The following is an 18,040-nucleotide window of genomic DNA, read 5'->3' as shown; positions in this document are numbered from 1 at the left end:
AATTGATCGATCTTGGGTGCAACCAGCCTGTGAGATTCGCTTGTGATTATTGCAAGCGGCTGCTAGCTATAATCAGTGACTTTTCCAGGCAGGGATGGCTTCCCCCGCTGGTAGAAGACAGTCGCTTGGCAGGAGGTTTTTCCCTGTCAGCATTGACTGTGTTGGTGGGAGAATTGTGTGAATTTCTTTCCTGCAACCCATGGTTACAGGAAAGAAATTCACACCATCTATGGCCTGTCTTAGTGGCAATGTGTTAGTTGGTGTCAGTGTATGTGATTGTGTTAGTGAAAGTGTTACATGTGTACCTCTGTCTGTTCAATAGAAGCCAGCCTAACAGCAGGCTTCTGTCAAACAGTCATGCTGGAATATCAGAATTTGATAAGTGCTCGCAGCCAGTGGCTGCACTCCCTGATCAGTGTGTCCTGGTGGAGGGGGGAAGCCCCCCTGTCACAATACAATAGCTCAGCTGGGAAGATCCCTTAATCATACACAATTGTGTTGATGCAGGGATCTGTCAGATTTTTTTTTCGTTCAACCCTCTGGTTGGACAAAAAATAAAAAACCTGATTGTGTATACCCAACTTTAGGGTCAGTGTGTTTTAGGTTTGGTTCACACCAATGCATGTTTTCAGAAACACAGGACATTATTTTTAACTTAGGCTTCTATGAAACACATTCACATCAATGCATTTTTTTACCTCTGCATTTTTTGAAAGGCTTGGGTACCTTTTTAAATGCAAAAACGTTTTTTTTGGTTCAATAGACTTCAATGGAGAAGCTTCAGAAAATCACGTAGTGCGTTTTTACTCCAATTTTTCAGCGATTTGCATTTTTAAATCTGCCCAATAACAAATTTGCCAAAAAAAAAATCAAAAATGCAAATCATGGCAAAATCGCAGTAAAAAAGTGTAAAAAGCACTGCAGAAACGCTCAAAAGCAAACTGCTTAGGTGTGAATGGAGCCTAAGAGTCGGTTCACACAGGGGCGACACGACTTTCAACACGACTTCTGGAGGCAACTTGGACACGACTTGAACACGACTTGGGCACGGCTTGGGGCGACTTATAACACGACTTTTGCCGTGGCCAATCAGAGAATGAGCTCTGAAGGGGGAACTCCACGCCAAATTAAAAAAAAAAATGGCATTGGTTACCCCTAAGAGAGCATACCAGGACCTTAGGTCTGGTATGGCTTCTAAGGGGAACCCCCTATGCCGAAAAAACGGCGTGGGGGTCCCCCCAGATCCATACCAGACCCTTATCCGAGCACGCTACCCGGCCGGCCAGGAAAGGGGGTGGGGACGAGTGAGCGCCCCCCACCTCCTGTGCCGTACCAGGCCGCTTGCCCTCAACATGGGGGGTGCCTTCGGGAAGGAGGGGCCGCGGGCCCCCCCCTCCCAAAGCACCTTGTCCTCATGTTGATGAGGACAAGGGGCTCTTCCCGACAACCCTGGCCGTTGGTTGTCGGGGTCTGCAGGCGGGGGGCTTATCGGAATTCGTGAGCCCCCTTTAATAAGGGGGCCCCCGGATCCCGGCCCCCCACCCTATGTGAATGAGTATGGGGTACAATGTACCCCTACCCATTCACCTGTGAAAAAAGTGTACAAAAAAAAACACAACACACAAGGGTTAAAATAGTTTATTGCACAGCTCCGGGAGTCTTCCGTCTTCGGGGGTCTTCTCGCCGGACTCCTCCGCTATCTTCTGCTAGCTCTTTTACTAGCGGAACAGAACAGAACACGCGGCTTGCGGCGACTTATATAGGGACATCACCGGATGATGTCCCTGCCCATTATGATGTCCCAGTCCCAGGGGATGCTGGGACTGTGACATCATAATGGGCGGGGAAATCATCCGGGATGTCCCTATATAAGTCGCCGCACGCCGCGTCCCTGTCATTGTGAGCAGAGACAGCGACGAGGCAACATCTCCTGAAGAGAAGAACAGAAGGCAGCGGCAACAGAACACCGGGCCACCGCTTGTAAAAGAGCTAGAAGAAGGCGCGGTGGCCTGGCAAGAAGAACCAAAGAGGGGGACAAGACCCCCGAAGAGGGGGACAAAACCCCCAAAGTTGGAAGAAGAGGGCGGCGGCGAAGAAGAAAGCAGGGCTCTTTCGCTATTAAAAGAGCTAGCAGAAGATCATCAACATGGGGACAAGGTGCTTTGGGGTGGGGGGGCCGCGAGGCCCCCCCTTCCCCAAGGCACCCCCGTGTTGAGGGCAGGCGGCCTGGTACGGCTCGGGGGGGGGGGGGGGGGCGCTCGCTTGTCCCCTACCCCTTTCCTGGCCGGCCGGGTAGCATGCTCGGATAAGGGTCTGGTATGGATCTGGGGGGGACCCCCACACCGTTTTTTCGGCGTAGGGGGTTCCCCTTAGAATCCATACCAGACCTAAGGGCCTGTATGCTCTCGGAGGGGGAACCCACGCCAATTTTTTTTCATAATTTTGGTGTCGAGTTCCCTCTTGAGAGCTGATAATTCTGTCAGTCGCCTCCCTATAGACGGATATCCGACTTGGAGGCGACCTCCATTGAAATCAATGGGTACCAGTCGCCTACAAGTTGGATTGAAGTATTACAGGAACCTTTTCTGAAGTCGGAAGCGACTTCAGTAGTGTGCATTAAGACGGCTCTCATTCACTTACATTGATTTTTACATGTTGTCCGACCTGAGGCGACTAGGGTCGACCTGAAGTCGGATTTGAGTCGCCCATGTGTGAACCGGCTCTAAATGTGATATTTGTGAAGACAAAATGTTCAAACAGATAATAGTGAAGTTAAAAACTAGAAAACATATAGTCCAATAAATACAAGGATATATATGTAAATATTGTGACAGTCCCAGTGGTGTGCAGGATCACCACTGTGCTGTTAGAAGTGTTAAATTGAGTCAAAACTTGTGATTACCACGTGGGCCATCACCACCATTAAAATTGGATTCTTACAGGAACAGATGGACCTTATTACAGAGTCAAATCGGCTTGCAAATGGCAATCCCACCATGAAGGGGTTCAACTTACACCACACTGCTGAAATTCTGTGATATCTCCCAGTCTCCAATAAGTATAGGGTTAATGTCATCCAAATATTTCTCAAGATCTACCATAAAAATAAAATGAGACAATCCACAAATCCGTATAAAACTTTAAATATCGTCAAAGGGTACATAAAACTACTCACATTTTCAAAATATAAAAGCGCTTATATATAAAAACATTCCCGGGAAATGTTAACAGCATTTGCCAATCCAAACAGGCATTTTGACGCCACGTGCGTTAGCTCCACCCCACGCGTTTCATCACAACTGACGTCATCGGGGGCACTGCCTGTCCGTTTTCAATCCGATCCACCAAAGAGATAGTTTCCATCTGTTTTTAGTGGGCTGGATCGGATGTCGGCGGCTGTCAATGGACACATGATGGGAAAAACTGACAGGTGGACCCGATCAGACCGTCCATGTGAAAGGGTCCTAAATTGAGGGGGCCTAAATTTTATTTATTTATTTTTTTACTATTTCGGGACAGCTTTTCTTCCATAATAAAAAAAAAATTGCGTTTGGGTTTTAAGGTTTGTTTTGACCTTGGTCATGAAGGGATTAAGGCAATAATGTCATGAGCATCCCCACCCCCTTGTGTGTGTGGGGACGTTCCCAGCAACAACTGATTGGTGCGTCGCTGACCGCATCCAGCTGGGTTTGGACCGCACACACACTCATCAAAAATCTTTCTCAAGTGAGGAGAATTCCCCTCTCAGCTGTCATTGGAGCAGGCTTCACCATTGGAAGATTTATTGTCCCCTGTAGGATTCGGGATTTTCTATCATTTCATGTCTTGGTCACCAGGACAAAAAGAGAGAGCGACACAGACCACAATCAAATCATGAGAGTCTAGCCCAATACTATTCCACCCAAAACTATAAGAAAACATTTCTGGCTTTAGATAGACTTTACATTTTACAGCCTAGTGAAGTTTAGGCTGCATTGGTTCTCTCTCTGGATGTAAAACCTTAAAGGTCAGTTGTACCACCAAACTGTCCGTCTCTTTCTAAAAATAATAGATTCCAAAAATATCCGTTCTCTATGACCTCTGTCCACCCTTGTCCTTCCTATGTTTAAAGCGGACATTCACTCCAAAAAAACAACACTAATCCCTTCCCTCTTCTGTAAACTAAAAAGTCATTTTTTTGTTTTGTTTATTTACCTTTTTTCTAGCCCCGCCCCCTGCTTCTATTATCACTTAGACAAGAATGATGCATACCCTACTCCTGGTGCCTCTGTGATACGCACATCAGATATCCCAGGAGGCATCAGCTTCTAACCAGCGTCTGACGGGAGGCGGGTGGACCTTGTGTTGCATCATCAGAGATTGGGGGAATTGCTGCGCAGGACATAGCTGATCAATGTTGGATTCACTTCAAAGGTAAGAGGGGGGTGGAAAAAAAGCGAATACAGATTGGTCCAACATTTGGGCTGCCACAAAATCAGCTTCGCAGAATGTTGTGGCCTCTGAAGCAAACTACAAAGTATTAATGCGCTGGTACCTGGTCCTAACCCAGATAGCCATATATCTTCCATCCTACTCTCCTGCTTGTTTCCGAGGTTTCCCGGACAACAACACGCACTTACATATCTGGTGGAGTTGCCCTCGAGCTCAATCATACTGGGCCGACATTTTCCGTATCATTTCCACACTTATTGGCAACACCATAGCCCCTGACCCAGCCATTGCTCTACTCAATAAGAAACCTCATGATGTAACCTATCCCCAATTAAAGCTACTTTTGCGGGTTACAACTGCAGCAAAACAAACGATTGCGAAGACCTCACACCTCACTATCTTGGAAACCTAAAATAGGGTTACCAGAGCCATGGTCCATGCCAAAATGGAAGCAGTTCTCCTAAACAGGGTCAAAAAGTCTGAATGCCTATAATGATAACGCTTTACTATTACCCTGAGTAGCCCAATGGATAACTCTGCCTACTCATAAGGACCAGACCACTATCCCCCCCCCCCCGGTGAACTCCCTTCTTGCCCTCCATCCCCTTCTTCTCAGCTGCCCCCTCCCCTCCCTCTTTGTCAACTCCCCCTTTCTTTCTGCTCCCCTCTCTCTTCTTTCTTCCTCTCCTTTCTCTTCACTTTTTAGCTACTCTCCTTCAGATGCCAATTTTGCAGCTTTGATCAATCTCTCTGCCCATCGTACTGGGACTGGACCCACCCACCTTACAATCACCCTAAGGTCAGACCCAGTGGCGGTGCAACCATATGGGTGCCGTCCCCTCTTCTCCAGCCACCCCCTCTATGACCAATGGATAGATTCACGCATTGCATGAATCTGTCCATGGCCACCGCAGCCACCACCTATTCAGGCGCCCGGCCCCTTTTTGGGAGCTGTGCGCCTGAATTACAGCGACGGGGGGTGTTTTTTAATAGGCTTCAAAATTGGTGAACTGCGAGCGCCAAGTCCATCCAGGTGTGTTAGGGGAATGAATATTTGCTTTCCTAACACTGAACCGCATCTCTGCCAATCAGGTGCTCAGGTCTGTTACCCGTCACCTGATTGGCTGAAGCGGTAGGCTCCGCTATTGGACGCCTATCAGGAGGAGAGGACGGGAGGAGACACATGGAGGACACAGCTTGCCGCCATCACCCGCTGCCCCACTGAGACAGGATAAGTGCCGGGCAGGCAGCATTTGGGCTGCAATTGATGGGCACAGTGGCTACATTTGGGCAGAGTGAGGCGGCAATTCGTTTTTTTTTTTTCAGTTTGCACCCCCCAAAAATTTTGAGCACCAGCCGCCACTGGTCAGACGTTTGATGGGCACAGTGGCTGCGTTTGATGGGCACAGTGAAGCTGCAACTTATGTATTTTTTTTTTCAGTTTGCGCCCCCCCAAAAAACCTTTGAGTACCAGCCGGTGTCCTATCATATATGGTCCCCCATCGGATAGTGTCCGCTGTGTACTGCGCATGCGCAGTACACAGCACACACAGATTCCGAAAATAGCCGAGGATGAACGGCGCCTGTGCGGTGAGTCCAGGTTCTATCCCCACCATCCAAGTGGACATAGAATAGGAATATAAAAGAGCCGAGCGCAGCGAGGCTGAGCCCAAAGCATGGCGAGCAAAGCTCGCCCGTGAGGGGCCCTCTAATTTTCACAACCCTATGTCCGCTTGGATGGTGGGGCTACCACCTACACTCACGGCGCAGGCACCGTTCAGCTTCGGAGATTTCCCGAAGCTTCTTCTGCCCCAGTACGGGGCGGACACTATATGATGGCAGGACACTATCTGTCAGAACACCGGCACTGGTCAGACCTACAAATGCTCTCAATGCTTATCCTACAACTCAATCATTCTCACTTTCAAGGACTCTTAGACACTAGTCTGTTTCCTAACTATGAGACAACTCCGAGTCCCCGGTAATCAATCTTGGTTCATAGGAATCATATTGGTTCCTGGATTTCACCTACCAACATCCGACTAAGTGTCCCCAAACCAACTCGCAACACGTAGCCTTACCATGTTATTTGATGCTTTGTAGTTTTCTGTTGTGTTTTGTTTTTTGTTCGCTGTGCATGTTCTGTTACAAAGGGCTGCGTCCCTATCTCTGCAATGTGTCATTATACTGCTAATGTCTCTGCTTATCCTGGGGGAACATTTACTTTCAATGCATCCTGTCCAGACTTATTGTTCTCTACTTCAATGACATTTCTGAACAAAGTGAAGTTCCTCTTTAAAGTATGTTCATACCAAAATTTTTTTGGGCTTTGAATGGCGTGGGGAAGGGTTAGGACAGGGTGAAAAAAGACACTAGTCAATGTAGTTCAACCAATTAATAAACACAAATTAAAAAAAAAACAAAAAAAAAAGCTCCATATAATCTATCCTATACCCATAGTTGATTCAGAGGAAGGCAAAAATCCCAATAAAAAAACTATTCAAAACAAAAAAAAGGAAGTTTTGGGTGTAGGTACACTCTAAGGACTTGTATTTTCCAGTTTGGTTTTTTATATATTGTAAATAAATTAAAGGGCCAACTAAACACTAATATTTTTTTTAAAAGAGCATATTTAACCCTTGATATTAATGGGGTATAGCTAGGCTCATTGGTCAAAGAGGCCTGTGTACTTTATTAAGATTGTCTGGCACAGGTATCCGGTTCTTCAAAATACACATAAAAGACAAAAGGAAGTGGAAGTAAATCTCGCTAAAATGAGAGGAAGTTATCGAAAGATTCTTTCCTCTGGTGACAAATGTAAACATGTTATTTTCCCAACACTTTCAGCTCCAGTAACAGTGGTCACCGGGATAATAAAAGAGGATACCTCTTTACAGTGAGGATGCAGAGAGCAATAAAAGCCTGGCAGAGCTTGTATTGGCTCCACTCTAAAACTTAAAAAACTTTTGCAATATGAATCATATTATGCAGTATCATGTATCCAGTGATGTCCTAGGACCTAGGTAGTACATGATCTTTGAAGTTGTTAGACCCTTGGAGTTGTTTTTCTTTCCAGTCTCCTCGACTCAAAAAACCATAAGCTGTAAATTGTGATCTGAGGCCGGCTACAAGCACACATTCCCTCTGCTCTGGGTGTTGAGGAACGTGTTTCACTTTCATCAGTAAATGTCGTCTGCCTTTCTTTTGTTTGGCTACACCTTTTCTTGTTGAACTAGCATCATATTATATTAGGATTATATATCAAATCCAAGTACTTGAGTACCAACTCTTGTCATTTTACCTGGACACTGTGTTATATATATTGTTCTTGTAAATTCCCCACCCTCTAATTATTTTGTTACTCTAATGAAGTATCTGTGTTGCCTACTGATCTTGGGTGGAGATGAAATATATATTGTGTAATGTAGAACATGCACTCATTAACTACTGGGTTAGTAATCATCCCTCCCAAAGCTGTGAGTGTAGTATTCTGCTGAATGCTGATGAATGTCTAGTTTGGTTGGATATTTTAATGGGATGTTGTATAGAGCATAGTGTCATAATAAGAGTCATGACTGCTATGGGGCCTGGGATAGGAAAGGGGCCCAACTATGGAAAACTAAACGGGAATTTCTAGTACTACTAGGGGCTGGAGTGTGACCTCAGGGTCCTTGCTAGTCACAGATACCCCTCTATGCAGTAAGAAGCATTTGCCTAGCTGTTTTAAGTTGGCCATACACATATAGATTTCTTTGATCAGGCTCCATGCACATAAATGTTTTTTTTTTAAAGTGATTGTAAAGGCACAAGGTTTTTTACCTTCATGCTATGCATGAAGGTAAAAAACCTTTTGTGTGCAGTAGCCCCCCAATGCCTACCTGAGCCTCCTTTCGATCCAGCGATGTCCATGAGAGCCTTGCCTCTCTGGGGACTCACACTCCTGATTGGTTTTTTTTGCAGGAGCAATTGGCTCCTGCTGCTGTCAATCACAGCCAGTGAGCCAATCAGGGGATGGAAAGGGCAGGGAAAATGGACACACAGAGCCTCGGATCAGGAGCGTGCCTGCTTGGGTGCCCCCAGAGTAAGTTGCTTGCTGTGCGGGCACACAGCAGGAGGGAGGGGCCAGGAGCGCCAGCGGGGGACCCGAGAAGAGGAAGATCCCGGCTTCTCTATATGTAACATCTACACAGAGCAGGTAAGTATAATATGTTTGGTATATAAAAAAAAACACAAGGCTTTAATATCACTTTAAGCTGATAGAAGCTGTTATTAGCATTTTTTTTCTTGTCCTAGAAGCTAAATAGTTTTATCCCATGTGTCCATGCACACTACTTTAGGCTAGAGATCTTTGAGCTTCAGCGTCTAGAAACAGAAAAAAATTAGTTTATCTGCACTTTTAGGCTGCATTCACACCTGAGCATAACATTTTAGGCAGAAAGTTGCACGTTTTTCTTGCCGCTCTTACAGTAAAGAACCCTCTACGTAGTTTAATGGTTAACCTATTTTCTTCTTATTTTAATGAGTGGCCACGTGTCTTGTTAAACTCCCTTCCGCAAAAAAGTTTTATCCCTATTGTGGGGTCACCAGTATTATAGTGGTATTTTTTAAATTGGAATCATGTCCCCTCTCAAGCGTCTCTTCTGCAGAGAGAATAAGTTCAGTGCTCGCAACCTTTCATCATAACTAATATCCTCCAGACCCTTTATTAGCTTTATCTCCCTTCTTTGTACTCGCTCCATTTCCAATACATCCTTCCTGAGGACTGGTGCCCAGAACTGGACAGCATACTCCAGGTGCAGCCGGACCTGAGTCTTGTAGAGTGGGAGAATTATTGTTTTATCTCTGGAGTTGATCCCCTTTTTAATGCATGCCAATATTCTGTTTGCTTTGTTAGCAGCAGCTTGGCATCGCATGTCATTGCTGAGCCTATCATCTACTAGGGCCCCCAGGTCCTTTTCCATCCTAGATTCCCCCAGAGGTTCACCCCCCCAGTGTATAGATTGCATTCATATTTTTGCCACCCAAATGCATTATTTTACATTTTTCTACATTAAACCTCATTTGTCATGTAGTTGCCCACCCCATTAATTTGTTCAGATATTTTTGCAAGGTTTCCACATCCTGCGGAGAAGTTATTGCCCTGCTTAGCTTAGTATCATCCGCAAATACAGGGTCGCTTATGAACGAAATAAATAGTATTGGTCCCAGCACTGAACCCTGGGGGACCCCACTAACCACCTCTGGCCATTCTGAGTACTCCTCATTTATCACCACCCTCTGAACTCGCCCTTGTAGCCAGTTTTCAATCCATGTACTCACACTATGGTCCATGCCAACGGACCTTATTTTGTACAGTAAACATTTATGGGGAACTGTTTCAAATGCTTTTGCAAAATCCAGATACACCACATCTACGGCCTTCCTTTATCTAGATCGCAACTCACCTCCTCATAGAAGGTTAATAGATTGGTTTGGCAAGAACAATTCTTCATGAATCCATGCTGATTACTGCTAATGATTCCATTCTCGTTACTAAAATCTTGTATATAGTACCTTATCCCCTCCAAGAGCTTGCATACTATTGATGTTAGGCTAACTGGTCTGTAATTCCCATGGATGTATTTTGGGCTCTTTTTAAATATTGGTGCTACATTGGCTATTCTACAATCACCTGGTACCATTTCAGTCAGTAAAAATTAGGAACAATGGTCTGGCAATTACTTGACTGAGTTCCCTAAGTACTCACGGATGCAAGCCATCTGGTCCCGGTGATTTATTAATGTTAAGTTTCCCAAGTCTAATTTTAATTCTGTCCTCTGTTATTTATGGAGGTGCTTATGTGTCATAAGGATAAACACTCCAGTTTGGGTTACAGAAGCCCCCCTGATTCCCTACGAAGACTGAGGTGAAGAATAAATTCAATACTTTCGCCATCTCCCTATCCTTTGTAACCAGGTTTCTTTCCTCATTCTTTATGGGGCCAATATGGTCTGTTCTCCTTTTTTACTGTTTACATACTTAAAGTATTTCTTGTTTTTTTGCTCTCCTCCACTATGTGTCTTTCGTGTTCTATCTTAGCCACCCTAATTGCACCCTTACATTTCTTGTTGCATTCTTTATAAAGTCTGAATGCTGATGAAGATCCCTCAACCTTGTATTTTGAAGACCTTCTCCTTTGCTTTTATATGCATTTTTACATTGGAGTCAAGCCATCCAGGACTTTTGTTCGCTCTTTTAAATGTATTACTCAATGGGATGCACTGGCTTATGCCCTTATTCAATATGCTCTTAAAGCAAATCCATCTCTCCTCCATGTTCCTTGTTCCTAAGATTTTATCCCAATTCATGCCTTCTAACAAGGTTTGTAGTTTATGGAAGTTGGCTCTTTTGGAATTCAGTGTCTTTGTATTCCCCTTATGTTTTCTATTTGTGTGATTTATACTTAAGCCAATTGACCTGTGATCGCTGTTTCCTAAATTGCTGCGTATTTCCACATCCGTGATCAGGTCTTTTTTGTTGGTAATCAGTAAATCCAGTAACGCTTTATTTCTAGTTGGTGCGTCTACCATCTGAACCATGAAAATGTCCTGCAAGACATTTAGGAACTGGCGAGCCTTAGACAAATGTGTGGTTCCCTCCGCTCAGTCTATGTCTGGTTAATTAAAATCCCCCATTATGATAACACTTCTTATCCTTGCTGCTAATCCAACTTGTGATATGAGATCTGTCTCCCCATCGTCCCTCAGGTTAGGGGGCCTATAGCATGCTCCCAGTATTATTTTCCCCTTAGTTTCATCCCTTTGGAGCTCTACCCATAAGGATTCCACCTCCTCCCTTGCTCCCTTAGTGATGTAATCTCTCACATTCACTTGTACATTATTCTTGATATATAGACTTACCCCTCCCCTTTTTTACCCTCTCTATCCCTGCGATAAAGGGTGTACGCTTTATTGCAGTATACCTGTTACCGGCGGCTCCCGCGTGCAAGCGCGGGTATGATGTCATCGTGGCTCCGGCCAATCACAGCGCCGAAGCACGCAATACCCGCAAATAACTTCGGGAGACATGTCGCTGGCCAGAGCAGTGTGCTGGGACTGCTGTGGGGGCTTTGATCTAAGCTAAATACTTCATAATGAAAATTAGGAAAGAGAGGGAGAGGCCCAGGCGCTACCTGTCGTAGCTAAATAAAATATGTATATAAACCATATGTGTGTGAGCAAAGTAATGCCTCCAGCAACAGGGAGAGAAGGGAAGAGAAAATTCCAGGTAAGTAATAGTTATATCACCACACACAGGAGATCACAGTAAAAGATCTTATAGAGAATGTACTAGGGACAGGTGACTCTCACGGAGAAAGCAAATTGTGTCCAAATTGTACGTAAATGTATAACCGGTGAGTAAATAATAAATATAAGAATTCCAGAGAGAAAAAGGTAAAGATTTACAATACTGACTAAGCGGTGTATAAGTACAGTCTAAGTACCACTATAGGAGGTCATAGATGTATTTAAATACCAGAATGTAGCTGTACTCGATATACCATAAGTGCTATAAATGTATATAAGAAATATGCAAATAAATTATATATGTGCAAACAATTATATATCTGTGCAACGAATATAAGCATGTACAACAAATAATGTATATTATGTGCAAAAATAGCAGACAGTGTCCAATGTTGTGCAAAAAATGCAAAAATTGTGCAAAAAGAGGTGTGCAGAAAAAATGCAACGGTTATGCCGAGTTCATAATTTAGTCAAAGGAACATCCTACACGGACAATGGATACAGTCCTTGTGAAAAACGAAAAACATAAACCCGGAAAAAAACAAAAGAGCCAAAAAATATATATTATTATATGGAACCTGGACCGAATCCAGGAGCAATATCAGAGAACAAGACCATAGCAAAGAACAAAAATAAAAATGAAAATAAATAAATAACAAAAATGCAGTCCAAATAAAGTTTCAAAATCTTCCAATGGTTGCAGATAAAGGTGACTGGTGCTCAAACATGAAAAAATTCAGGTGACTTCTGTGCTCGCCCCCTCAGGTCCCCACTCACCAAAACTCTATGCCCACACAGGGCGATCAGGCATTCTATATTGCACGATGCAGCATCTGGTTGTTCCACGAGTAGGCACGTCCGAAGGGGGCACATCCAGCGAAAAACCCACTTTCCAGCTATATCACCTTCCTTGGTGTGTGGACTAATTTATATTCAATAAGTAGTGCTGTACCAGGGGATCCTCAGAAAAATGAAAAGGGTCTCATAGTGAAGTATCTTCAGACTTTCAAAAAATTTACAAAAATACGTTCAAAAAATCTGTAAACTTTATTACACCAGCAGAGATAAAAAAAAAAATATATATATATATATATATATATATATATGACAAATATAATAAAAATCTTATTAAAAAAGTCAGTAACAAAAAAGAAAAAAGAAGAAAACAAAAAATATTTTGTACAATGTCCCAGGAGTCACAGTCCCAAATAGGTGACTCAAAACATAAAAATATAAACAGTCTATTTAAAAGAAAAGGTTGTTTGTTATCATAGACCAGGGCAGGAGCATTTGACACCCCTCTATATGGCCAGTATGACCGAAGGAGCCCTTGAGTGAGATATCCCCAGGACCCTTAGGGTCACTATGTGGCTACAGAGCGTGACACCCTAGGGAAAGGGGAGTTTACTCACCGCTGGTCAATGTCAAAAAATACAACCTAAAAACCGACCTGAGCGGTCTGCAAATGCCGGTAAATCGAGCGAGGAAACAAGTGGGGATCTGGACGCGGAACTGGCGTGCGTTCCAGCCTGGCTCCGTCTCGACTCGTCAACCCGGAAGTGGTGTGCGTGGTACGTCAGACGCGTTTCGTCATAGGACGTCTTCAGCGACGATCGTGCCTACTCGTGGAACAACCAGATCCTGCATCGTGCAATATAGAATGCCTGATCGCCCTGTGTGGGCATAGAGTTTTGGTGAGTGGGGACCTGAGGGGGCGAGCACGGAAGTCACCTGAATTTTTTCATGTTTGAGCACCAGTCACCTTTATCTGCAACCATTGGAAGATTTTGAAACTTTATTTGGACTGCATTTTTGTTATTTATTTATTTTCATTTTTATTTTTATTTTTATTTTTGTTCTTTGCTATGGTCTTGTTCTCTGATATTGCTCCTGGATTCGGTCCAGGTTCCATATAATAATATATATTTTTTGGCTCTTTTGGTTTTTTCCGGGTTTATGTTTTTCGTTTTTCACAAGGACTGTATCCATTGTCCGTGTAGGATGTTCCTTTGACTAAATTATGAACTCGGCATAACCGTTGCATTTTTTCTGCACACCTCTTTTTGCACAATTTTTGCATTTTTTGCACAACATTGGACACTGTCTGCTATTTTTGCACATAATATACATTATTTGTTGTACATGCTTATATTCGTTGCACAGATATATAATTGTTTGCACATATATAATTTATTTGCATATTTCTTATATACATTTATAGCACTTATGGTATATCGAGTACAGCTACATTCTGGTATTTAAATACATCTATGACCTCCTATAGTGGTACTTAGACTGTACTTATACACTGCTTAGTCAGTATTGTAAATCTTTACCTTTTTCTCTCTGGAATTCTTATATTTATTATTTACTCACCGGTTATACATTTACGTACAATTTGGACACAATTTGCTTTCTCCGTGAGAGTCACCTGTCCCTAGTACCTCTGTGCAGCCCGCTCTGGATATAACTCTATAAGAGACATTCTCTATAAGATCTTTTACTGTGATCTCCTGTGTGTGGTGATACAACTATTACTTACCTGGAATTTTCTCTTCCCTTCTCTCCCTGTTGCTGGAGGCATTACTTTGCTCACACACATATGGTTTATATACATATTTTATTTAGCTACGACAGGTAGCGCCTGGGCCTCTCCCTCTCTTTCCTAATTTTCTTTTTGTTACATCTCACACTTCTTCGGGTCTGTGAGACATAGGGGCGGCGACACCTTTTCTTCGATAGCTGTAGTGTCTGGTTTACTTATACATACCATCTAGCGCAGGGGTGGCCCTTTGAGACCACTTCATAATGCCTTTGTCTTGCAGGTTTTTTTTGTGGGTTTACAACCACTTTAAATTAATGGGATTTTGCTTGTTGGCCATTTTTGAGCTTTTGAGATGAGTGTTTTACGAGCTGAAAACACTCAGGTGTGAATGCAGCGTTAATAGAGCATTTTTTTTTTTCTAGAGCTTTTTTTTTCTAGCATTTTTGAGCTTATAAAAAACGATACTGTGCATGGAGCCTCAGTCTGCAGGCTAAATAAAATAAATCAAATTAATTTTTCTCCCGGTGTGGGCCATTGTATTATGACGGCTGATGCTGCCAGCAGTCAGTGTCCAGTTATAAAGTATTAATGGTGCGCTGTCTCTAATAGCACACAGTGGAAATAAACGTGTTCAAACCACTACTAAATGCAACATCCAATGATAAATATTAGAAATGAGTATACCACTATTAAACCAAAACCTTTGACCCCCTACCCTTTAGTGTTCAAAGATTGGAGACATATAAAAATAAGTAGCATGTGAATATAAGTTAAAGGGCAAACCTCAATCAAAATGAACAATGCAAAATGCATATATATATACTTTGTGAAATAAATCCAGTCTTTCATTAATCTGAAAAATAAGTGCTCAAAAAGTTCATATAATAAGCTTATATAAGCAGCTGGGTGTTCCCATCCAACTCCTGCATGTGTAAAAGGAAAAGTGTCTTTGTGCAAAACAATTATGCTTAAAAGTGCTTATGTGTCACCACCGTGCTCTTAGGCTGGATTCACACCTTGGCATTTTTAGTGCTTTTTGCATTTTGCAGATTTGCACAGCAGAAAGTGTTCCATAGGAACCCATGTTAAATGGACTGTAGTGCAAATCTGCAAAATGCTCTAAAAATGCATAGGTGTGAATCCAGCCTTAGAGAGAAGAATGGCTGCTTACCAGGCCTATAAATCCCAAGGAGGGGATCATATGCACATAATTAAAATGGTTGTAAACCCTTACAAACCACTTTGACCTACAGGTAAGCCTAGATTAAAGGGGTTGTAAAGGTTAATTTTTTATTTTCTAAATAGGTTCCTCTAAGCTAGTACATTGTTGGTTCACTTACCTTTTCCTTCGATTTCCCTTCTAAATGTTTTTTTTCTTTGTCTGAATATCTCACTTTCTGTTTCTCTTCAGTAAACTTCTCACCATCATCTGAGCTGGTGGTTAGTCAGCCAGAACAGCTTACTGAACAGCTTACTGAGGAGGAACAGGAAGTGAGAAATTCAGACAAAGAAAACAAAGAAAAAAAACATTTATAAGGGAAATCGAAGGAAAAGGTAAGTGAACCAACAATGCACTAGCTTATAGGAACCTATTTAGAAAATAAAAAACAAACCTTTACAACCCCTTTAAGGCTTACCTGTAGGTCCAAGCAATATCTCCTAAACCTATATGTTTTAGGAGATATTTGCCCGAAAACGGGCACCGTAGACAGCGGCGCGCAGGCGCACTGAGCGCGGCATTTCCAAGAATGGAGCTGCCGCGCGTGTCGACTCCCGTGCGCATGCGCGGGAGTGACGTCATTGCGGCTTCGCCGAATGACAGCGGCGGAGCTGCGAGACGCCACCAGCGGATGCGGCGGACTACAGGGGACAGCGGCGACTTCGCTGGCTCCTGTGTCAGGTAAGTGACACATAATGGGCTACTATGCGATGCATAGTAGTCCATTATGCTTTGCCTTTGCAGGGAATGAAAGAGGAAGTAAACCCATCAGGGTTTACTTCCTCTTTAAAATCTCGGCTATCAGGCAGCAGCTTGTTGCAGACCAGCCTCTGAGGCACGTAGTGAATCCAGGCCACCGACTCATGGAGTATTTTGTTTTAAAAACTTTTTGAGCACTTAATGAAGAGCTGGAATTCTTTCACAATGTGTATATATATATATATATATATGAACATTGCACTGTTCATTTTTATTGTGGTTTGCTCTTCAACTTATTCACAGGTGACTTATTTTTACATGTCTCTCATCTTTGAACACAATAGGGTAGTGGATCAAAGGTTTTTGAATCACAGTGCTATACTCCTTTCCAATATTTGTCATTAGATGTTGCATTTATTTATGGTTTAACCATATGTCTATTTCCACTGTGTGCTATTAGAGACCGCGCACCATTGATACATCATAACATTTGCTAGAGCCTAGTATTTAAGCAATTCACTGGTGCAGCAGTTTCACTATTAGCGTGGCCAAGAGCAACCCTCAGGAATCTTAAGTGTCCAAACAGTGCCTGCATCTTATTGGATGCAGGCACTGTTCAACTGACAATTTTCCAAATTTATTCCTTTGTCAAAAATCGATTTGAAAAGTTGACTTTTGTCGATCCGGATTTTACTGACCGGGCACGGAGAGATTTTCAGATGATTAAATTCCTGTATGACCAGGCCTTAGGTGTACTGGGCATTTAGCCCAGGTGCTTGAGACCCCGATGTTTAGTTATGGGTGAAAGCACCATCCAGCCCCCCTGTTGGCAGCTGGTAAAACTCTTGAGAGGCTGTGGCGAGATGGCGTACTGAGTGGTACTAACATTTTGGGCACTATGCAGCCAGGGAAGAATGCTTGAAATATAGACTGCATTCCAGGCATTTGTCCCTGGGTGCAAATTGCTCTAAATGCTAGTACTGCTTAGTGCCCTGTCCAGCCACAGAAATTTTCAGCCTGTCATAGAGTTTTACAGGCTGCTGGCAGCAGGGCTTGATGGTGTTACTTTACCCGTACCTGAACACTGAGGTCTCATGCACCTTGGTTAAACAACGAGTATGCATGAAGCCTTGGCAGTGTAGATTTCTTGCCTTGATCTGCTAAGGACTGAAATGAACCATGTGTGCCTAATGCAGTCAAAATGACCAGAGTTTCTCCTCCACTAAAACCTTAAAAGACAGCAGACGTCTTTATAATTACAATTAATATTATTACTATTTTTAAAGATGATTTTTGCAATAAATTACCCTCAAATTGATTCCGTATCTTCCACTTAAAGTGTAACTGTAGCCTGTGATGTCATCCCTGGCAAAGACCGTGGTGAGACCTGGAAGTCGGTGGACCAAAGATGTCGGCGGCTGGGCATGGAGCTTGAGGACGCCACATCGCTGGAGCTGAAATGAGCATTAGTTCGGCTTTAATTAACCACTTCGATACTGGGCGCTTTCACCCTCTATCTTCCCAGGCCAATTTTCAGCTTTCAGCTCTCTCACACTTTCAATAAGAATTGCGCGGTCATACAACACTGTACCCAAATGACATTTTTATCATTTTGTTCACACTTTATTTTGGTGGCATTTATTCACAAATCAGTTTTTATTTTTTGCGATATAAGTGAAAAAAAGAGCAGAAATTAAAAAAAATATATATTTTCTACTTTCTGTTTTAAAAGAAATCCAATAAAATCAAATTTTGTCATATGTATTCTGCTACATGTCTTTGGTAAAAAAAAAAAAAAAATCCCGTTAAGTGTATAATAATTGACTTGTGTGATCACGGACATATGTGCGCAGATGATCA

The 18,040-nt window shown here is 43.0% G+C and overlaps 1 protein-coding gene across 2 annotated transcripts in view; it reads left to right on the top strand.

The window, feature by feature from the left end:
- NLRX1 (NLR family member X1) overlaps nt 1–18,040 on the top strand; it is a 74,830-nt gene that overhangs the window by 5,106 nt on the left and 51,684 nt on the right. Inside the window, exon 2 of one of the 2 annotated variants that reach the window (XM_077456814.1) lies at nt 15,674–15,816. The exons of the other annotated variant lie outside the window; for it this stretch is intronic. The gene's annotated coding sequence lies outside the window, so the exon portion shown is untranslated. The remainder of the gene's footprint in view (nt 1–15,673; nt 15,817–18,040) is intronic. 2 annotated transcript variants of the gene reach the window in all.

Source organism: Lithobates pipiens, unplaced genomic scaffold (assembly GCF_037356315.1).
Source record: "Lithobates pipiens isolate NorthernLeopardFrog02 unplaced genomic scaffold, aLitPip1_a1.2 Scaffold_27, whole genome shotgun sequence".
Taxonomy (NCBI): Eukaryota; Metazoa; Chordata; class Amphibia; order Anura; family Ranidae; genus Lithobates; species Lithobates pipiens.
The sequence above is the reverse complement of the archived record's forward strand: the minus strand, read 5'-3'. Positions and strand labels throughout refer to the sequence as shown.